Source organism: Protopterus annectens, chromosome 7.part0, assembly GCF_019279795.1.
Source record: "Protopterus annectens isolate FY-2018-M chromosome 7.part0, PAN1.0, whole genome shotgun sequence".
NCBI classification, from domain to species: Eukaryota; Metazoa; Chordata; order Ceratodontiformes; family Protopteridae; genus Protopterus; species Protopterus annectens.
In genome coordinates, this window is record NC_056739.1 from 377468920 (window position 1) to 377493297 (window position 24378).

Sequence of the window (24378 nt, forward strand, 5' to 3'; positions counted from 1 at the left end):
TACAGCTAGCTGAGGGTAATCCTGTCTGATGCATTTGTGTGCGGACAATAGAGGTGTACATAGCTGTCTGTATGCACAGACATAATACACAATACAGTCACATATTCTGATGTGGGTTCCAACATGTCCTGTGATTCTCTAATTGTAGGAACATGCTTAGTGTGACCTTCTATAGTTAGAGTGGGACATTCCCAAGATAGGTGTACTCTAGTCCAGGGTTTTGTGCGCTACAGCCATGCCTCTCAGGAGTCCACAGGATTTTCCTCAGGGTACTTGTTTTGTTTAACAGACATTTTCTGACATATCTGTAGTCTGACACTGCAATGTATTGTGTAATTACCTAGTGCCAGTGATCCTCAGATCATCACAGTGCTTTACCAGAGGAACACTAGTTATATGATGCATAGATTAATATTATGAGGGTAGGTATGTACACTCTTGCCCAACAAGGCTATTTGTGAGGTGTGGCTACAGCCATTTTAGTAATGACATGGCTGTGTAAACAGTCCAGCAACCCGGTGATATACTGGCTTGGGATCCTGCTTGTGTGGTATCTTTCTAACCTGAGATGTCATATCTTTGTGTGGGGATACCTCTTACCTGTACATTTTTTGGCAGGTTGTCAAGGTGTTTGGCTAGAAGTTTCATCCTTTCTACTTAAACTTGTGTTTTTATGGCAAGTTAGTTACATATAATTGAAGAGTGATATTACAAAATAATGACAGATATTACTGTTTCAGACTACAAAACCTTCAGACAATTCCTGCTACTGCAAACCCCTCACCCTACCAACTTTCTCAGTATGTATGGGCTATATTTACAACACATGCAAATCATTGTGCCTTTGTTCCATTTTTCTTTCTGCCCTTGTCCAGACATCTTGCTGTCAGAGGTTGGGAGTTATGGGTGTGTGTACAAAGTGCATTCAACTGTGCAGGCATGTCCATTATATGTAAAAGCAAACATAAAAAAGGATTATTGAGAATGACCACTGGCAACAGTACCAAAAAGCACTTATATTCACAAAAGCCCTGGCACCTCAGCTACACATCCTTCAAGATATTACTAATATGTGTAGTATATTCCACATAGCACTGTGACTTCCAGCTATGCCAGTAGCAGAGCAGTGGGTGTCACTGACATGCATAACAGTTGGCACTGCATTTATCTGCACATGGCCCTGTCAAAGACAGCACTGTACCTAGGGCACAACAAGACGGCTGTCAGGAGAATATGCTGGCCAGATCCAGACAGTATTAACCACACATACACATAGCTCATTGACCCCTGCATATTGTGGACAGGCAACATGTTTTCATGTGTATTGGTACAGCCCTCTCAATGTGTGCTATGCTGCTATTTCCCTGCAAACATGCATGTTACTACATTTGTGTAGGTATATGGGTGGGGCACACCTATCAACTGTACACATTTGCACAGACTGCGCTGATATTTGCTTTACATTTTCGTTCAATTTACCATACTATTGTGCCCTGTCTTGGGCACTAGAGTCATATCAGTTAAGAGCACATGTCAAATTTTACTGGCATACATTTGAGTTTCAGACTTCTTGCTCTTCATAGCCTTACTGCAACTGTGGGTCCTGCTGTGTGAGTCTGTAGGGGGTAATTCAACATTGCCACCAAGTTTTATTCGGATGGATTTGTCTAAGTATTGTTTGTTTCTGTAAGGTTTGCCTAATTTGAAGTCAGTCTTTTTATTGCTTTATTAATATGCAAGTCAAAGCTAAGATTGTTGTCAATAGTAATTCCTAGCAGTTTAGCCTGATGTACGAACTCTATTGCGGTTTTGTTTATGGAAAATATAGTAAAGTCTGTGGGAACAGCTTTAGATGCCAAGATAAGTAGTTTAGATTTATTGGGGTTAAGTAATAGCTGTGATTGGTTTAACCAGTGTTCTATGGATGTAAAGGCCTTTTGTGTTAACTTTTGGAGATCAGAGAAGTTATTGGAGGTACAGATTATGGTTGAATCGTCTGCATATTGTATGGTAGTACAGTCAGAGGGAACTTTATTTAGATAATTTATAAAAATGTTGAATAGTAGGGGTCCCAAGATTGAACCCTGGGGCACTACTATGTTATTTGGGAGAAAGCTAGAGAGGTTATTCAGCCATTTTATGGATTGTTGTTTTCCAAATACCTAGTGAAACAGGTTAGGGTGGCATCAGAGCATCCTAGTGAGTGGAGTTGCTGGATAAGTTTGATGTGGGAGACTGTGTTGAATGCTTTTGAAAGATCCAGTAACAGGACTGATGTAAGTAGGTTGCTATGTAGAAGCATTATAGAGATAATTTGTGAAGGAAAATAGGGCAGTAATGGTACTGTGGGATGGTCGAAAACCATGTTGTGAAGGGGATAGTAGGTTGTTGCTGGTTAGATATTCAACCAGTTGTTTGTGGATGCATTTTTCCATTATTTTAGACAGAGGGACAGTATGGAAATGGGTCTAAAATTAGATAGGTCATGAGGGTTTCCACCTTTATGAAGTGGGGTGAATATTGATGTTTTCCAGAGCTGGGGGACTTTGTGTTCTGCAAGTGGTCGGTTTGTAAGGATACTTACTGGGAAACATATTGCCTTAGCACTAATTTTGAGGTATTCTGGGGGGAGATTATCAGTGGATAAGGAGCCTGGTTTTAATTTTCCAAGTAATGTTTGTATTTGAGAGGTTGCTACAGGTTGGAAGTTAAAAGATGGTATGGAGTTGATATTGCTTTGAGGTATGATGGATGGGTTATTGGGAGGTTGGGATATTGTCTGCATTTACTAATGTAAGAATAATATCAATAAAGTTTTTATTAAATATTTCACTAATTTCAACTGGGCTTTTGTCTGGAAATGGAGATGGGTTTTGGGTGCTGCCAGGATTTAGTAATGAGTTGAAAGATTTCCAGAAAAGTCTGGGATTATTACTGTGGGTGTTTATTTGTTGAGAGAAGTATTTTTTCCTGATTAATTGCCTGTTTTGCTTTGTTTCTAAGTATTTTGAAGGTGTTTTTGTTGGGTGGGGTCTTATCTTTTCTCCATTTGTGCCATGCTCAGTCTATATTAATCAGTAGTTGTTTGGTTGATTTAGATAGCCGAGGAGCATGGTTATGTTTACATCTCTTTTTTCTTATGGGGGCTGTGGAGTTAAGGGTATCTAGGAAGACAGTATTGAAATGTACTGCTTAACCTAATGGCAGATATTTCAATGGGTTCTAGTTTAGTGTTTTTAATAGGTTGCAAAAGTGAGACTGGCTAAAATTATCTATATTTCTGGTATATTTGTATGAATGAATGCTTGGAGTGGAGGTTGACAGTCTGTGTATCAGGGCTGGTAAGTGGTGACTTAGGGTGTTGGGAAGGGTGTTAGAATTGGAGTAGTACTGTGGGTGGGATACTAATATCCAGTCTAGGGTGGATTCAGGGTGATTGTTTGTTGTGTCTGTTGGGTTTTGTATAATTTGTGTAAATTTGAACAGATTGATGGAGTTTGTGGAGTTGATTTGTGTTAATTTAAGCCAATTTATATTAGCGTCACCGAGGATGATGGTTTCATTTAAGATGTATTGATTAGGCCATGATAGGAAGTCTTCCAGTGTTGGGATATTGGAACCTGGAGGAATGTAGATGGTGGCAATAGATATTTGTTCATGGTTGTTGAAAAATAGTGATGCTAATAGGATTTCCATATTATTGAAAGTGGGAATTATTTTTGGGTGGGATACTATGTTTAAGTCATTATGATATATTAATGCCAGGCCTCCTCTTTTTTTAAGAAGTCTATCTTTTGTAATATTTGATATCCAGCGGGAAGTATTTCTGAGTCAGATATCTGGGGTTTGAGACAGATTTCTGTTGGAGTAACTATATCAGGTGTATACTGTGTAAGCCATGCATGGAAGTCTGCTACTTTGTTGCAGATGCTACGGGTGTTTAATGTCATGATGCAAAGGTCTTTTGGTGTTTTCACTGAGAGTGATGTAGAATTGTTAATATGTTGGGTGGGAGAGGGTCCAGGGTTTGGATGAATATCTCCACTTTGGCATAATAATGTGAAGATAGTGGTTTGGATTGTGGAAGAAATGTAAAGTATGGAGTATGCATATGAGATGTATAATTGTTTGATTTTAGGTATATTAAATGCAGTTTGGTCTTGAAAGTTGTGGTGCCTCTGTGACTGAAGAGTGAATATCAGAAAAACTATTTTGGGATGAGTTATGGTATATGTATGCTGTAGTTTTTGTTGGAGTTAGTTGATGTAGTATGGTGTTGTGAGAAGTGAGGTGGTAGAGAGTAAGTAGTTTAAAGAAGGTTAGGGATGTTATTAATAGTAGAATGTGCATGATGTGAGATGTAGGAGGTTTTTAGTTGTTTTGGGTGTGGGATGTGAAGAAGTCAGGAGGGCTAGAGTCTATGAGGAGGTTGGAAGGAGTGGCCTGTGATGTATAAAGTTAGAGATGGGGTGCGGGGTGAGAGGGAATTGGTGGCAGGGTAGGGGAGTGGAGTAAGCAGAGTGAACACAGTGGGCTTGCTTGCCCCTGCAGGGCTGAGAGGAAAACTATCAGTGGAGGACTAAAGAAAGGTATGTGGAATCAAGCATTTAACTTTATTGAGTGAGGTTATCAATGATACACTTAAGAGGGTGACTGTGCACTAAACCTAATTAATAGGGTTGGGTAGGTATTTTAATTAGTTTGCAGCAATTATTTAACTGGGATACATAAGTTACTGTAAAATATTAGTAGGCTGAAATATAGGCAGGCAGAACCATGTATTCGTGACTATGAGGAATTTACTTTAACCAGATATTGACCAGAGTTTTGATTGAAGTCAATTTTGGGAGCCCTAACTGTTGTGCACACTGTAGAATTAGAGGAAAAAATGCTCTAATCTTTGATTATGTACAGAACAGCATTCACCTATATGAAAAGCTTGAAATGGTAGCCTTGTTGTTCCTTTTCTTTTAGTGTGGTACCTGTCCCATAACAAGTGAGTGGTCGAAATCTGTTTATGTCAAGGAGGAGGGGGGACTTCAATGAGAAAATTCCCTGTAATTACTTAGAAAGGACAAAACAGTAAGGTTATGAGCAGGGAAGAGGTAATACAGTAAAAGGTACAGAGAATACATAAGACAGATACATAGTACAAGAAACTGGTATTCAAGCAGAAATAATACTTAACAGAATGAAGTCATATTTTATAGATTCAGGTTGCACCCTAGCAATACAATTCAGTAAGCACTGATCTTGGTTACACAAGCAAAGCTTATGGTAAGAATACTACTGTGCTATAGAATCACTCAAGTGTGCTACAGCAATATTAAGACAGTGTCATTAATTTTGACTCATTGCCCCCATGTATGTGTGGCATCCTACAGATGTCCTGCTCTAATGGGTTGAGAGGGATTGCTGGGCAGTAAAAGTGTGAATACAGTGTGCCATACTGACATAGAACAGAAATGTATACCAGGTATTACCTGTGCACATGTCAGTATGAGTAGGTGTATCTGGCTGCCTCATAACAACAGACATGGGATGCAAAATGTCAGTTAAATAAGCTGAACATGTTGTACACGTGTGTAATCCTAGTTACTGTGCATCCAACAGAGTCAATGCCTACTACAAACAGCTATATGAACACCTACATAGCTGTACGGACTCAGCAACACCTTACTTGTAAAATCTGCCTCCACCAAAGTAGAGTAATCCCCTTTTCTGGACAGCAGTAATACACAAACCACAGACTTGGTCCCTATATTGGCTGTACAGGTCAAAGTAAGAGCAGGCACCAACCTGGCATCAAGTCAGCTGTTGTCTGATCAAACATATAAGTTCCCAGGTGGATTACTGTAAGGCTAACTATAAGTACAAAGTGGACACATCCACCAAGCCCAATCACAAGGCAATCTTCCCATATGTCTGCAATCTCAGGGGCAACAAACTAACCCAACCTGTACTGGTGGTCAATCAGACCACATACACACACAACATAGCTATAGCCAACCTGCTGCAGACAAGGTTAGGGCAAACATCACCCCCCTGGCTCGGCATCACTATAGGTGGATATGCACAGCACCCGCACCCCTCCTCTCATCACCCATGAGGAGGTACATATTGCCTACTGAAAAGCAACAAACATAAGTATCCATGGGACATGGTAACATCACTGTCCGCATCCTACATGAACTCAGGCATGTGCTCCCAGCTCCATTACACACTGTAGTCACACCAAGCCTCAGCACCATCCACACCCCATCCACATGGAAGATGGCCAATGTCATCCCTCTACCCAGACCTGACTGAGGAATAGAGGATTATGCAATTAACTGGCCCTCATCAGGGGGAATATGACACATCAGGACCAGGACTGCAATGCAAACTGATACTGTGCAGATAGATTACAGGGGTATGGTGTGGTTGTGAGTGGTGGCTACTGGAATTCAATGTACATGTGCAGGTTTTGTACATACTGTTGCCAAATGCATGAGGTCTTGTGATGTGTTTCCCTGTTTATGTCTTCCAGGTTCAATGTCTTATCAGCAAAGGGCAACATTTTCAGTATCTGAGACAAACATGATCATAGAAGCCATACTACAAAACCATGTAATAATGTTTGGCCAGAGCCAGCAATATCTGTGGAACAGGACCACTCTGTAGGATGACGTTGTCCATAGGGTAAACCATGTCGGCCTGCACGCCCCTACATATGAGCAGGACCAGCAGTTGTGCAAATGACCTCATACATCATCCATGGTAAAGGGCTGCTGCTGTGGCCAGGGCCCTCACAGCTACAGGTGAGGGCCCAGCCATGCATCCCCTACTGACACCCACCGAGTAGTTCCTCGCCAAACTTCGGGTACCCCTCCCAGTACAACATCAGGGTACAGACACCCACATGCTGGAGGTAAGTGGCACCCAAACAATGAATGAGAGGTGTGCAGGTAAGGCAAAGTAGAGATTACTAGATTAGTGTAGTAGACATAATAGTATCTGCAGAGTAACTACATGCATGTGTCATGTCAGATTGCAGTTGTGGATGGGGTTTTCTAATGCACAGAAGTGCACATGTATGGTGAAGGACAACAAATTGTGTAGCATTGGGGGTTGTACTGTAAATGTGCAGATATGCTGCATCCATCCTGTACCAATGCCACATGTGAGTCTGCTGACAATACCTCTCTCCTTCAACTACCTAGGTCCCTCTGGTCTGCTTGTGGGACAGCAGTCTTAAACTGGTGAGTATGGAATTGTTCTGTTGTGGTTTACCAATAACCCAGGCATGTGAAGGGCCTGCAATTTACCATGCACCCAACTGTCACTCATAACCGTATTGCTTTATGTGCATGTTCATTTGTGGTGGGGTTAACTGTATTGCATCACAGTGGTCATCACAGGGGCCTATCTGAAGAGAATGTAACATTCCTGTAGTATACCTCACAACCTGTCAGTGCAAGACTTCTAGACATAGACTAGCAAAATGTGGGGGGGGGGGCAGACTAAGGTAGAGACACATGTGAAACATTACTCTTATGCAGTGGATATAAACAGTGTGCACACCCCTGTTAAGATGCAAGGTGTTTATGATATATACAAACCGAGACCACAGTATGTCAGTCCACACCTTCTCCAACCTTTAATGTGACCCATAACATGAACAATTTACTTGTAAAACCAACCAATCTCTTGGGCACAAAATATGGAGTATGCAAACATCACAATAAAGTGGATGCATATGTGTGCACACCCTTCAAATAATATTTTATTGCAACAGCTTGTGATTTACTAACAGCATTCACTCTGCTTAGGTACACACCTGCCATAAAGTAAAGGCACTCTGAGCAACACCAAATAACAGTCTGTTGTCCAAGTAGGATATTCATGACATTTGCTCAGTTGCCTGCAACAGCAATAGCCATGGCTTGCAGACAGCTTACAAAGCAAGAAAGGGATCTCATATTTGAAAGGTATCAATCAGGAGTAGGGTACAACAACATTACCACAGCATTACATACACCATGGAACACAGTGCAAACAGTCATCAAAAGGTGGATTGAATATGGGACAATAAGTGCATTTCTTCGTACCGGTCGCAAGCCCAGATAAATGGGAAGGGTTGCGTCAGGAAGGGCATCCAGCGTAAAACATTTGCCAAATGAGATATGTGGAAATCAATACAGATATACATACTGGATCGGTCGAGGCCCGGGTTAACAATGACCGCCACCAGTACTGTCAGCTGATAGGGTGCTGACAGAAATTGGGCTACTGTTGGATCAGGGAGGAGAAGGAAAAGAAGAGGGGGAAGGCATGTCTGAAGGCAGGAAGAGAGGAGAAAGGTTAGGAGTGTGGTAGTAAGGGTAGGAACTTTGAATATTGGCAGCATGACTGGTATAGGGAGAGAGCTAGCTGATATGATGGACAGAAGGAAGGTTGATATATTTTGTGTACAAGAGACCAGGTAGAAGCGAAGTAAGGCCACATGTATTGGAGGTGGATTCAAATTGTTCTATCTTGGTGTGGATGGGAGGAGAAATGGGTAGGGGTTATCCTGATGGAACGGTATGCCAAGAGTGTTTTGGAGGTGAAAAGAGTGTCGGATAGAGTGATGTTTATGAAGCTGGAAATTGATGATGCAATGATGAATGTTGCTAGTGCATATGCTCTGCAAGATGGGTGTGCAATGAATGAGAAAGAAAAATTTTGGAGTGAGTTAGTTGAAGTGGTGATGATTGTACCCAAGGGTAAGAGAGTGGTGATTGGAGCAGATTTCAATGGGCTTGTTAGTGAAGGGAACAGAGGAGATGAGGAAGTGATGGGTAGGTATGGTGTTAAGGAAAGTAATGAAAAAGGTCAGATGGTAGTGGATTTTGCAAAATGGATGGACATGATTGTGGTGAATATGTATTTTAACAAGAGGGAGGAGCATAGGGTGACATACAAGAGTGGAGGGAGATGCACACAGGTGGATTATATCCTATGCAGGAGGGCCAGTTTGAAGGAGATTGGAGGCTGTAAAGTGGTGATGAGGGAAAGTGTAGTTAGGCAGCATAGAATGGTGGTCTGTAGAATGACACTGGTGATCAAGAAGAGGAGGAGGAGTGTGATGACAGCACCAAGGATCAAATGGTGGAAAATGAAAAAGGGTGATTGTGAGGTGGAGTTCAGGGAAGAGTTAAGACAGGCACTGGGTGGCAGTGAAGAGTTACCGAATAGCTGGGAAACTACAGCAGAGCTAGTAAGGGAGACTGCTAGAAAGGTGCTTGGTGTGACATCTGGACAGAGGAAAGAGGACAAGGAGACCTGGTGATGGAATGAGGAAGTACAGGAGAGTATACGGAGAAAGAGGTTGGTGAAGAAGTGGGATTGTCAGAGAGATGAAGAAAGTAGACAGGAGTATAAGGAGATAAGGTGCATGGTAAAGAGAGAGGTGGCAAAGCCTAAGGATAAGGCGTATAGAGAGTTGTATGAAAGGGTGGACACTAAGGAGGGAGAAAAGGACCTGTATCAATTGTCTAAACAGAGGGACCAATCTAGGAAAGATGTGCAGCAGGTAAGGGTGATAAAGGATAAAGGATAATGAGGGAAACTTACTCACTAGTGAGGAGAATGTGTTGAACAGATGGAAAGAGTACTTTGAGGGGCTGATGAATGAAGAGAATGAGAGAGAGAGAAGGCTGGATGATGTGGGGATAGTGAATCAAGAAGGGCAATGGATTAGCAAGGCAGAAGTAAGGATAACTATGAAGAGGATGAAGAATGGAAAGGCTGTTGGTCCAGATGACATACCTGTAGAAGCTTGGAGGTGATTAGGAGAAATGGCAGTGGAATTTTTAACCAGATTGTTTAATGAAATCTTGGAAAGTGAGAGGATGCCTGAAGAGTGGAGACAAAGTGTTATGGTACCGATTTTTTAAGAATAAGGGTGATGTGCAGAGCTGTAGTAACAACAGAGGGATAAAACTGAGGGTCTATATTAGAACACCAAACATTTAAAATGTCGAGTGTTCTAATATCGACCCATTTTCAGCAAATGCTGAAAATATCAAAGAAACAGAAAACCAAACGTTTTCCTAGGAAAATAATTAAGTTGTCCATTTCTGTTGCTTTGGTATGTTCAGTGCTCTGATGGAAAGTTACGGGTCTGGTTCAGGTAAGTGTGCGATTGTGTGGATGTGAGGGTTAGGGTGGGTTAGGTGAGTTAGGGTTAGGGCGCGGGTTAGGTAAGTGTACGATTATGTGGATGTGAGGGTTAGGGCAGGGTAGGTGAGTTAGGGTTAGGGCGTGGGTGAGGTGACTGTGCAATAGTGTTGGACCTTAGGGTTAGGGTTTGGGTTAAGGTAAGTGGATAGTTAGTGGTGTATGTATAGTTTAGTGTAGGGTTAGGTGTAAGACTTTAGGTGTATGTATGTGGGCTGCTGTTTGGTGTGCTTATGTTGTGTGTATGTGTTTTGGAACAGCAATTTTTTTCCCTAGGAAAGAATTCGCTGCTCTGAATGTTCGATGTTTAGTATTTTCGATTGGTAGGGTTTGATATTAGAACACTTGACATTTTGAATGTTTGGTTATTAATATAGACCCTAAAACTGATCAGTCACAGCATGAAATTTTGGGAAAGAGTAGTGGAAGCTAGGTTAAGAAGGGAGGTGATGATCAGTGATCAGCAGTATGATTTCATGGCAGGAAAGCGCACTACAGATGTGATGTTTGCTCTGAGAGTGTTGATGGAGAAGTACAGAGAAGGTCAGAAGGAGTTGCATTGTGTTTTTGTGGACTTAGAGAAAGCATATTCAGGGTGCCTAGAGAGCAGTTGTGCTATTATATGAGAAAGTCGTGAATGGCAGAGAAGTATGTAAGAGTTATACAGGATATGTAAAAGGGTAGTGTGACAGCAGTGAGATCTGCAGTAGGAGTGACAGATGCATTTAAGGTGGAGGTGGGATTGCATCAAAGATCAGCTCTGAGTCCTTTCTTATTTGCACTGGTGATGGACAGGTTGTCAGACCAGATCAGGCAGGAGTCCCTGTGAACTATGATGTTTGCAGATGACATTGTGATCTGTAGTGAGAGTAGGGACCAGGTTGACGAGATCCTGGAGAGGTGGAGATATGCCCTAGAGAGGAGAGGAATGAAGGTCAGCTGGACTAAGACAGAATATATATGTGTGAATGAAAGGGAGGATAGAGGAATGGTGATGATGCAGGGAGTAGAGTTGGCAAAGGTGTATGAGTTTAAATACTTTGGATCAACAGTTCAGAGTAATGGCGAGTGTGGAAGAGAGGTGAAGAAGAGAGTACAAGCAGGGTGGAGTGGGTGAAGAAGAGTGTCAGGAGTGATTTGTGACAGATGAGTACCAGTAAGAGTGAAAGGGAAGGTCTATAAAAGGGTATTGAGACCAGCTATGTTATATAGGTTGGAGACAGTGGCATTGACAAAAAGGCAGGAGTCAGAGCTGGATGTGGCAGAGTTAAAGACGTTAAGATTTGCACTGGGTGTGACAAGGGTAGACAGGATTAGGAATAAGTATATTAGAGGGTCAGCCCAGGTTGGACAGTTTGGAGACAAAGCCAGAGAGGCGAGATTGCATTGATTTGGAAATGTGCTGAGGAGGGATGCTGGCTATGTTGGGAAAAGAATGCTAAGGATGAAGCTGCCAGGTAAGAGGAAAAGAGGAAGGCCTAAGATAAGGTCTATGGATGTGGTTAGAGAGGACATGCAGGTGGTTGGTGTGACAGATGCAGAGGACAGGAAGAAATGGAAACAGGTGATCTGCTGTGGCGACCCCTAACCAGGAAAATCCGAAAGAAGAAGAAGTAGAAGTGCGGTAGAAAAGAACCTGACATCCCTCCAAAACTGATGAAAAGACATGTCCAAACCTGGTCAGGGAGGCTGCCAGGAGACATACGGCAACACTGAGGGAGTTGCAGGAATCTCTTGCAAGTAATGGTGTTGTGTACTACATTGGAGAACACTCTCCCATATTCTGCATAAGTCTGGCCTGTTAGGTAGTGTCAGAAGATGGAAGCATTTCCCCACACCAAATAACATCCAGGGGTGGATATAACTTGCAATACAGCACATCAAGTCTCCCAAAGGCATGTGTGAAAATGTGTATGGGGAAATGAGACTATGGATCGACCTCACAGCCACATTTCGAAAAGGTAGGTGTGGTGCACAAGCAACACCTCTCTTCACCTGAAGACCACCATCCCCATGGTGAGTCATGTTGGTGGGATTGGCCTGCTGTGGGATGCTGTTCTAAAGCTGGTACTGGGTCTGTAGTCACGGTGGTGGGAATTCTGAACAGTTAAACATAACATGTCTGACCCACATCCATCAGGCATCTGCAAGAACACTGAGGATGGGAAGGGTTGTCAGCCTTCAACATGACAAAAACCCGAACCATACATCCAAGGCTACCTAAGAATGACTTCACCTGAACACACTCATGATTATGGTTTGGCCCAGCCGCAACCTAGATCTAAACCCGATAGCAAAACCTCAGTGTGACCTGATGAGGGCTGTGCACATGAGCTGCCCTTGCAATCTGACAGAGTTTGGGGACCTTTGCAAGGAAGAGTGGCCAAATAATGCCAAGTCAAGATGTGCCATGCTGATATGCACCTTCCCAAGAATAGTGAATACTGTAAGTCACTTGCAAGGTGCTTCAACAAAGTATCATTTTAAGGGTGTGCACACTTATGCAACCACCATATTGTACATATTTAATTTATTATAATTTACACGTAACACATTTGTTTGTTTATCAATTGGATTGCACAGGTCATATGTCACATGAATGGTGGGTAATATATTTGAATGCATTATTGTGGTCTCAGCTTGTATGTTACAAGAACATGGCATGTTAACAGGTCTGTGTACACTTATCATATCCACTGTAAGCTTAGAAGGTTGGTGGTGTAATAGGAATTGTTTGACCATACATTTACTGCTGGTTTAGAGGTCTGAAACTCAAATGTATGTCATTAATTAGTAACATAACTCCTCAGATCATCCCAGTTATGTATCAGACAAATACAGGAGTTATGAGAAGCAAACCCACATTTGCGCAGTTTTGCACCAGTATACAACTCCGCACAGCTCCTTGTGGTGTCCTGCAGAGTGATACAGGCAACAGAGAGACCCAAGAGAGACTTTTCCAGATTTAAGTATTTTTTTTCTCTGTTTTTTTGCTCCGACTGCGTTTTCCCGCCTAAAAAGTGAATTTCTAACTGATCTGTGCTTTAAAAAGTATAAATTACATTTGCCTTCTGCTTTTTACAGTTTTTGCACTTGTTTTATATCAATTTAAGTTGTTTTTGTATTGTATAACTGTTGTAGGTGACACGCTAAAGTGCGCTAGCCTGTTTATAGCATTTACAGTGTTTTCTGTGTGTTTTTCTGCTGTTTCCTGAAAACAAACAAACAACAAAAAAAATTCTCTTTTCCCACCTTTGCCGAACTAGATTAGTCCAGATTTCAGGTTTTGCTGTGGTATAATTTCTGGTGTTGCCCATTTCCTTACTTGGATAGGAGGAAGCTTCACTGTTCACCAGTGAGAGTGGGGAGCTTTGAGCAGCCTATCTGTCCCTGGAGGAATGGTCTCAGCCCTGAAACTAGTAGCTTATTGGCCACTCTGGGTCAATTCCTATCTCTTTCAGTTTCCCTGCTTTAGAACCCGCATTTGTGCGGTTTTGCACAATTTTGCGCATAGCGCAGCATCGGGCAGCATCGCTTAAACTGGTTTAAACTATTCCCGGCTCCACAAAGTCTACTCTTCACTTTTTCCCTTAGAACTGTTCTAAATCTCAAAGTAAGCACTCTATTTTCATTCTAAAGCCCTGCAGTTGCTCGTATAAGTAATCTTATAAGTAAGCACTAATAAACTAAAGCACTACACTCTCTTATACTCTCTTTAAGTACTTGGCTCTCTATTGGTCCTTTTTGATCAATCAAAAAGTAGTTCCTTATACTATTCTGGCATGTGCAAAAGTCAGTCTCGGGTTTACTCTCCAGTCCAGCTGGTGAATCTGGGAATCTTGAGGCAATGTTACAACTGCCTTATGTACACAGACCACTCTCTCCTCCTCCCAACAAGCTCAAATATATATGAGAGATGCAACTATATAGCTAAACTGGAGGCTGAGCTCTCTCAACCCAATACTGGCACAGTCAGTCAGGAGGAGAAGGTAACCACACACACCACAAATCCAGTCTCACATAGACCTATCGCAACAGAAAACCAAACACATAAACACACAAAAACATACTTGGAGGCTCTAAATAGAAATCTGCCCAAGCAGCAGAGACCTCCAAAGCAGACATCCAAGCAACCACTACCCCACAACAATACCCATGTATCACATAGTTCACAAAGTCAGTGTGCCACACAGTCACAACCCTTAAGGCTAAACAACCACACCTAATACACTTGTAATAGGTGACTCTATTGTCAGACACACTGACATTCCACTCACCAGGCTGAACAAGGAGAAGGTCACTGTAAGCTGCCTGTCAGGTGCCAGGATGCACCACACAACACAAGCACTAAGGTCACTCCAAAGCAAGTACAAATAGGACTCCGTCATTGTCCATGCTGATGTGAATGACCTGAGACGTACCTCCCTGGACTACATGAAAAGAGACATAGAGGAGCTCTCTGATCATGTAGCCCAGGCCGGTATGACCCTGACCTTGAGTAGCATCTTACCCTCACCAAGAATGATGCCACAGTATAAAGATAAAATGATCAATTTTAACAATTGGCTAAAGTATTGGTGTCATTCAAAGGGGATCCAGTGTCTGTCAGCCTGGGATGACATGCTCGACAAGCCACGTTGCTTCGCTAGGGACGGCTTGCACCTGTCACCCCTGGGCTTTTGAATACTGGCTAAGGCTCTTGCCACCCCCATAGTGCCTTTTTTAGGCAAGGCTCAAAAGACAAATGCACCTCCATAGACAACACAAAGAAAAAGAAACTAAGGGTAACGCTGCTCAACGCCAGAAGTCTAAACCTCAAAATGCACACACTCAAGGCTCTCCTCAGTATGGAGAATATCGATATCTGTGCAGTAACAGAAACCTGGTTCAAGGCTCCCAAGAGCACCCCAGCACTACCAGGTTATACCACATACCATGCTTTTTGGCCCCAAAACTCGGACTGAACCACAAAAGGAGGGGGAGTATCCATATTCATCAAAGATACCCACACCTCCAGGTTAGTGGCACTGCATGAAGCATCGGAGACCATCCATGTGCAACTAACAGTGGGCAAAACTGCCTTTCAGTTTGTAGCCTGCTACAGACCACCCTCCCAAACTCAGGAACCCCACTCGGTTTTCCTGAGAGCACTGGAGAATATGAAGGTCTCTCCAAACACCATTATATTGGGTGACTTCAACTACCCAAACATAGACTGGGAGCACTACTCAAGCCCCAATACCCTCGTCCAACGGTTTCTAGAATTTATAAACTCAAATGCTATGGAACAACTAGTCACCACTCCCACAAGAGGGGAAAATATATTGGACCTGATCATCACCAACATGGGGACTCTATGTTCCATACCAGAGGTATACCCCGCATTGGTAAGATCTGACCATAAATTAATCTCACTGGACATCCATATCCCATCCCCACCACAGCCAAGGAAACCACGGTGAAGAACTTCTCAAAAGCAAACTTCACACTTCTCAACACCGAGGTGAAATCCTTCAAAGCCCCCGAGCCAGTGGAAAATACAGCCTAAACTGCAGAATCCTTTACAAACGCTTTCTATGGACACCTACAGGAATGCATGGATCATGCGATCCCAAATAAAACCAAGACTCATTTCTCCAAAGGCAGGAGACCTGTCTGCTGGACCCCAGCCATAAATAAGCTATACAACAGAAGGAGGAAGCTACTACATGATAGAGCAAAATCCCAAAAAGGGAAGGCATCTCTGATCAGTACTAGCAAGAAACTACGATCCCTCATAAAAATCATCTAAGGCCAGCTTCGAAAGAAAAATTGCACAAGATGCTAAAGATAATCAGAAGGCCTTCTTTAGTTATGTCAGAAACCTGGGTGGCAACTCCCAGATATGCTCTGAGTTAGTTCAAAATGACAAAAAATACACTGAACCCACAGACATTGCTAACATCCTGGCAGACAGGCTCAGTGCAAACTTCTCCCCCCCTTCCTCCCAAAAGAGCAAATGTCTATCCCAACAGAGTGTAGCCTCCCTGACATCACAGATGCACAGGTGAGAGCTGCCCTCTCCAAAGCAAAAAACACAGCATCAATGGGATCGGACGGTGTCCCCGGCTGCGTCTTACATGAACTCCAAGAAGAACTGAACCCTCACATAAAGTCACTGTTCAATCTCTTACTACAGTATATGTACCTAAGAAATGGCGTACAGCAACAGTGGTCCCACTTCACAAAGGTGGTGCCACAACGGACCCTGGAAACTATGCCTGACTAGCCTGGTCTGCAAAGCTATGGAGCGTATCATCATGAAACTCATAAACAAAGACATTGGGAACATCCAAACACTGGATCCTACCCAATTTGGCTTTGTTAAGGGCAGATCTTGCCTCTTGAACCTGGTTGACTTCTTTGAAACAGTCACCAAGGCCATAGATGAAGGGAAGGTAGTCCACACAGCCTACCTGGACCTCGCAAAAGCCTTCGACACAATACCCCACTCGGGCATCATAAATAAGCTCACCAGCTTAAATATCAACCCCTATGTCACAAGATGGGTTGCAAACTGGCTCAGGGATAGAACCCACATGGTCAGAATTGCAGGTGCCATGTCAGACTCTAAACCAGTTACAAGTGGCGTCCCACAAGGCTCAGTCCTGGGACCTCTCTTGTTCGATATATATTTCTCTGAGGTACAGGCTAACATGGGAGGACTATGGCTGACCAAGTTTGCAGATGACTGCAAACTGGGTGCCATAATCGACTCACCGACTTACACAAGCATCCTCCAAAAGGGTCTCACAGAGACAGATAACTGGTGCTAGAGCCATGGCCTAAAGCTAAATGCCAAAAAGTGCATAGTCATCCCCTTTGGGAAAAACAAAGTGCCCACAAATTACCACATAGGTGGTAATCCATTAAGTACGGAAGAAGTAATTAGGGATTTGGGGACCCAAGTAGATAGCAATCTTTCCTTTGACAATCACGTTGCCAAAGTGGTTAGAAAGACCTCCTATATAGCCCACCTTATCATGAAATGGTTCACATCTAGATCAAGAGAGGTCATTGTGCCCCTCTACTCATCATTCATCAGGCCCATAATTGAATACAATGCCCCATTTGGGATGTACCTTACCCGACACCTGCAGCAACTGGAAAGACCCCAAAAGTACCTCACCAAGAGGATCAAGGGACTCAAACAGATGCCCTATGCAGTTAGGCTAAAGAAACTCCAGCTCTGCTCATTTGCTTACCGCCTACTCAGAGGCGATCTGTGCCTGATGTATAAAGCCATGTCCAACCCAGAATTAATGGACATGCTCCACCTCAGGAAATCCAAATCCATTAAAGCTACACGCTTCAGGGACTTAAACCTCAGCACAGAAATAAATAGGACATACTGGAGGGACAGATTCATATCCCAGAGGTTCCCCTCACTCTGGAACAAAATCCCAATCCATGTTAGGCAGAGTCCCTCAATGACCCTCTTCAAGAGAAATCTTGATGAGTGGATGGGAGATTGTAGGTTTACCCCTGGGATCTCTTCTGTGTCCATACTAGCAGAGGCACAGTAAACTAATCTCAAAAGGGCTATCTTCTGTGACCTACTATACAGAGGCACAGTCAACTAATCTACAAGGGTGGCGAAAGCCAAACACTCTGGCTAGGCTTATAAATGCCCTAGGGCAGATAGCCTAGTATCAACCTATGAACCTATGAGCAAGACATCTACACATCCTGCTAGGATCTGTACAGTTGTGAGGTATGTTCTGTAGTAGTTGCACTGTGCTATACAGGTGAAAAGCAGGGATGTGTACACGGGTGCAGTCTGTGCTGGGGCAGGGCCATCACCTACTAACACTACTCACATATCTCACAGCTCTATATTGTTAGTTACATGTAGTAACACTTACTGCAATGCATGATATTGAGGGCTGTGTGTCATGCATGTCACCATTTGGGTAATGTGAGGTCTGTGTAACAGATTTGTGCCACCTCATCTGTAAGTGTCTGCGTGTGTGTGTGTGTGTGTGTGTGTGTGTGTGTGTGTGTGTGTGTGTGTGTGTGTGTGTGCGTGTGTGTACCAGCCAACCTCAAAGTGCAGGTATTAATGTACATATGTTGTCTTTCACTCACAGGTGGTGATGGGGTTCGGACCCCCTCCCACTTGGAAACTGATGTAATTGCCTCTGCAGACTCCGACAATGATGATAGGAATAGTGCGGTACAGGTGCGGTTGTCAGGGGCTGAATCTGTGCCATTGTTTGGCATCCCACTGTTGCCCACACCATCCCCACACATAGTGACAATGACCACACATACCCCATCACCAGTGGCCACAGATGATGGATAGCTGGCAGGTGTTTGTATGGAACATGCTAGTGTGGTGACCATGGCAGGTGTGAGTGTAGAAACTGGCCATAGCCAGAGTGCAGTCGAGGTCCCACACAGGTGGATGGGGTGCTCTCTGGAGAACTTCTGCTCATAAAGCTACTGTCACAAGTGACACAGCAGGTGTCACCAGATGCATGTTTCGGGTTGTCATGGATGCACAGGCACATAGTGAATGCCACACCAGACAAATACTCAGGGTGGTGGATGCAGCTCTTTCTGATTTATGTAATGACATACATGACCTTGTTGAGGCCACATGTCAAAATACTGAGGTCATGAATAGATGGTGTGGTGAGACCTTGGTAATCCTTGACTGTGACATGTCTGTGCTATAGCATTTGTTGGGAGATGGGCATTAACCACATGGAAGTTGGTCAGCACCAACAAGAGCTGAGAGTCTACAAGGTCATGCACCTTCACACTCTTGTAGTGTCAGTGACACCAGCGCTAACGATGGAGGGTTGCTGTCCACATCACTCCAGAGCAGGCCATGGGCACATGGTCCTGGCCAGTCCCATCAGGGACACAGATCCAGCAGACAGCAGTCACCATCAGGAAACAGTACTGCATCTGGCATTGGGCCTGGTGGTGCCAGTGATACCCCTGGCAGGATCAGTTCTTGTGTCCGTGGCCAGAGAAATTGATCTGGATACTCCGCCATGTACGGTCCACAGCTGTCCAACATACCCCTCTTCAGGACAGCCACATAATATGACTGTGTTCATACATACACACACATACACACACACACATCTGTATCACAAGCAGGTCAACTCCAGATACACACAGCACCTCTGCACAGTCCATCTATTGGATACTCCTCAAACACACACACATGATGTCGACTGTATGGCCCAACCTAGGCCTCTGGCAAACACACACCACACTCTGTGTATATGATGATACCTGTGCCATATCCCTGTTGTCCATAACATCCATGCAGGGACATACTAATATGGGTCTGATGCACAGTGTGAATATAGTACAGTGTAGCTATGTAACACTGTGTAAGGTGCTGTTGGCTTGCATTTGTTAGGGGTACACATACAGGTGTATGCACCTTATTAGCCAAGATGCATTATTGCTGTTAGTACCACTGACTGAATGTAGTCTGACATGCTGAATTCGGTTTGTGTTACAGGTGTCTGTTTGTCTGCAGGCGGTGACCCTGCAGACATTCCCAAGAGGGAGTACGGCAGAGTGGGAATACACTGACCATGTCATAGGAGAGGTACAGCTTTATATATACATGTACCAGGTGTGTATGCATGCAACAGTGTATGAGGTACACTGTTGTCAGACAGTGTGACCTTGCATACATACCCCTTGTCACAGACAGGTAGCCTTCAGACATGTCACCTCAGTGTTGTGTAGTACCACAGGCTCATACATACAGAACTGTCAGCAGGTCCCTCACAGGCATATTTATTGCATTAACTGCACCAGATTCACCTGTCAACACCTGTTGGCCCTGCCATTTCTTTGTCATACACTCAACCCTGATGCAGTTGGTGAGGGCATGCATGATACTGTGCATGATAGATTTGTGGTATGAATTCCTGAGTTCACAGGGTAGAACAGGGGGACAAAATGGTATATTCTTTGCATACACACAGTAAGAACTGACACAGGGGATGTGCATACAAAACACAAACACAGTTGGCAATAGACAGATTAGTAAATCTACATATCCACTTTGATGTACTGTAGTACTACATACACATAGCATGCCCCACATAGATTATATGCATGAGACATAACCCACTACATATGTAATGTTCTGAATGCATTGATGGATGGTGAGATAACCCACCAGAAATAGCATCTGGAGTCATGTATTGCTTCTACAAGCCTGAGCAAATGATATGGTAGCAGACTTTGTATCAGCATGATGTTTCAGTCAGGTATGATACCTGATGCTGGCATGTGTGTCGCTGCACTCACTGTGGCCGATTTGGCAATAATATGACATACATGGGCATTGTTAAGGGACACAGACCACATGTAGGTTGCAAACATCTGGATATTCCATAGACATCTGTACAGAGGACTGGTATAGCCTGCACAATGGTTTAACATGCTGCATGTGAGGCAGATGCCGTTACCACACTATATAAAGTAATGCCATCGGGATGTGGTAAACAGGCATGGATGGTACACACATCAAAATGCTATCAGCCAAACAGGATATGATCTTCAGCCAAACACTCACACACACAACACACACACGCACACACACACGCACACACGCACACTTACTTGCCAGTATTGAGATTAGAACCCCTGTCTATGTAGTTATTTTTACTATAGTGTTACACAATTATCGTACGCACTACAGAGGTTACTGGGCTGACAATTTTCCAAAGGTGCTGATAAAGGGAATGACATCAGCAGGACTGATAAAGTAGGGAATTGGGTGGGAAACGTATCAAAATACTTCTTACTACAAACATACACACTTACACACCCAAACACACATATGCCAGACCTGAGAGTAGAATCCCTGTCTATCTAGTTATTTATACTAAAGTGTTACACAGTTACTGCATGTGCTACAGAGCTTTCTGGACTGACAACTGGCCAAAGGTGCAGATAACTGCACAGCTGAGGAAACTATTACAGGTGCCAGAAAGTCTGCCTTCAGTTTTTCCCTTATATCTTGCTAGTTCTTTCTCTGTTGCACTTCAAATAGCCTAATAGCTTTGCACTTCAACAGGTTTTTGTATCAATTATTCTAGCACACCTGACAGCCATCAGCAGTAGTCATTCCTCACAGTATTAGCTCCAGTACTTACCAGTTATGACCACCCCTACTGGCATGATTAAAGTGCAGTTCTCTGTGCATTTGCCCATTAACCTGGTGCAATTTGGCATTCTAAGACACTGTTTCAACTGCCTCGTACACAGATAACCCTCTCTTCTAAATTCCCAACACTCAGACTTGTGAGAGATACCCCTATATCACCAAATTGGAAGATATGCACTCTCCAGCAAAGACTGGACTATCTGGTCAAGAAGAGAAGGGTCAACACCTGCACCACACCACATGGAACACATACCCCTCCAGAACACCCACTATCACAGCTCTGACATGCAAACAAAAAACACACACCCACCTTCACAGAGGCACTCAATAGACATTTAACCAAAGAGCAAAGACCACCAAGACAGGCACACACTCAACCACCACAACACAGCACAAACCACAGAACACATATCTTACCTACGCAGTGTGACCCTCCATCTAAGCCCCTAAGGCTAACCACTTTGCCTAACACAGTAATCATAGGTGACTCAATAGTGAGGCACACAGATATCCCACTCACTAGTTTGAATATGGAGAAGGTAACAGTCAGCTGTCAATCAGGTGCCAGAATCCAACATATAACACACACAGTCAGGTCACTGCACAACAACTACAAGTATCACTCTGTCATTGTCCATGTGGATGTGAATGACCTGTGATGCACCTCCCTGGACTACATGAAAAGAGACATGGTGGACCTCTCAGATTTTGTCGGCCAGACAGGTATGACAGTAGCCCTGAGCAGTATACTACTGTCATCCAGAATGATACCGGAGTACAAACAACAAATGATTGACTTCAACAATTGGCTTAAGTGTCTGGTGTCATTTTCAGGGGATCCAGTATCTGTCTGCTTGGAATGACATGATTGTCAGACCACAATGGCTTGCCAGAGATGGCCTGCATCTGTCACCCTTGGGTTTCCAGGCACTGGCTAAGTGTCTTGCCACCCCATAGTGACTTTTTAGGTGGTGTTCCAAATGAAATTACCACCATAACAGCTATGAATAAATGTAATCTGAGGGTCATACTGCTCAACACTAGACATCTAAATCTCAAGATACAGTCCACTTGAAGCACTCCTCAAAACTGTGAACATTGACATTTGTGCTGTAACAGAGACCTGGTTTACAGCAGCAGACAGCACCCCTGCACTACCAGGCTATAACTCATTCCACATCTGTCAGCTCTAAAGGTGGTGGTGTTTCTATGTTCATAAAGGATATGTACACCTCCAGACTAGTATCCCAGCATAATGCATCTGAGATACGTCAGGTACAACTGACATTGGGTAATAGTGCAATCCAGGTCATAGCCTGCTATAGGTCCCCATCCATGTCCATAGACTCGTAATCTGCATTCCTCAACACCCTGGAATCAATAAAAGTCCAACCCGTCACTCTCATACTAGGAGACTTCAACTACCCCTACATCAACTGGGAAAGATACTCAAGCACCAAGGCACTGGCCAAGCACTTCCTGAAATTTATCAGTTCCAATGCTGTGGATCAGCTCATTCTGACCTCAGTAGAGGAAGCAACATCCTTGACCTGTGATGATTACTAACAAATGGGACTGTTGCTTGACAACAATAGTCAATCCCTACCTGGTCAGATGCAACCATAAAGTAATCACCGTGGAAAACCTCATCTCACCCACACCCCCTGCAAAGGTAACCACCTTGAAAACCTTCTCCAAAGCTGACTTTGGAATCCTAAAAACAGAGGTGGCTAACTTCACAGCACCCATGCTAATGGAAAATACCTGCACGACTGCCAAATCTTACACAAATGCACTGTACAAACGTATACATAAATGGATGAAACCAGCCATACCCAAGAGAACCTGACACTCTCCTCCAAAAACTGGAGGCAAATCTGGTGGTCCTCTGCCATTACTAACCTGTACAACAGAAGGAAGAAACTGTTGTAGAAAAAGGTGGAGTCCCATTAATTAATTAACCCGCCAAACTAGGCATCAACTCCTATATTACTAGGTAGGCTGCAAACTGGCTCACAGATAGAACACACAGTGTGAAAGTAGTGACCTCCAAGTCAGACTGCCAACCAGTCATGATTGGAGTCCCACAGTGATCACTCCTGGATACTCTCATAGGTGTGTACCAGGCTAATGGCCCTGGAGCCTTTACAAGCCAAGCCCCCCCCAAAAAATTGCCCAGGCACCGTGCCACCCAATGTTATTTCACAGTGCCCATATCCAATAGGGCAACTGGAATGATCCCTGGAGTGAACTTTCTGTTACTCATCCACTCAAGATTTCTCTTGAAGAGGGTCAGTATGGTGCTCTGCTTGACATGAATGGGAAGCTTATTCCAGAGTATGGGCAGTTTTGGGGAGATGAACCTGTCCCTCCAGCATGCTTTGTTAACTGTGCTAATGAGGTTGTGATCTCTGGAGCATGTGGCGGGGGTTTGGGATTTCTTTAGGTGTAGCATTTCAAGTAGGACTGAGTCAGACATGGCTTTGTAAGTCAAGCAGAGATCACCTCTAAATAGATGATAAGAGACTAAGAACAGCTAAAGTTTCTTGAAATAATTACACCTGCCAAGGTTAGAACCTGGGCCTCTGTCAACTATAGCATAGTGCATTAGCCCACTAGACCACTCAGCTCTAAAATAAAGTGCTTATCTGGCTACTCGAACCATGAATGCCTGCATACAAAGCCGGCACTCTAACCATGATGCTACCTCAGCATTGTTCCTGTTCAACATGTACTTCTCAGGAGTTCAGGCCAACACAAAGAAACTCTGGCTAACCATGTTCACAGATAACTGCAAGTTGGGAGCCATCAGTAACTCCACAAGTGATGCAGACATCCTACAGAAAGACCTCACTGAGACTAATGAATGTTGTGGAAACCATGGCCTGATGCTTAACACCACAAAATGCATCATCATTCCCTTAGGTAAAAACTCAGTTCCCACTAAGTACCACATTGATGGGAGCCCACTGAACACTGTATGC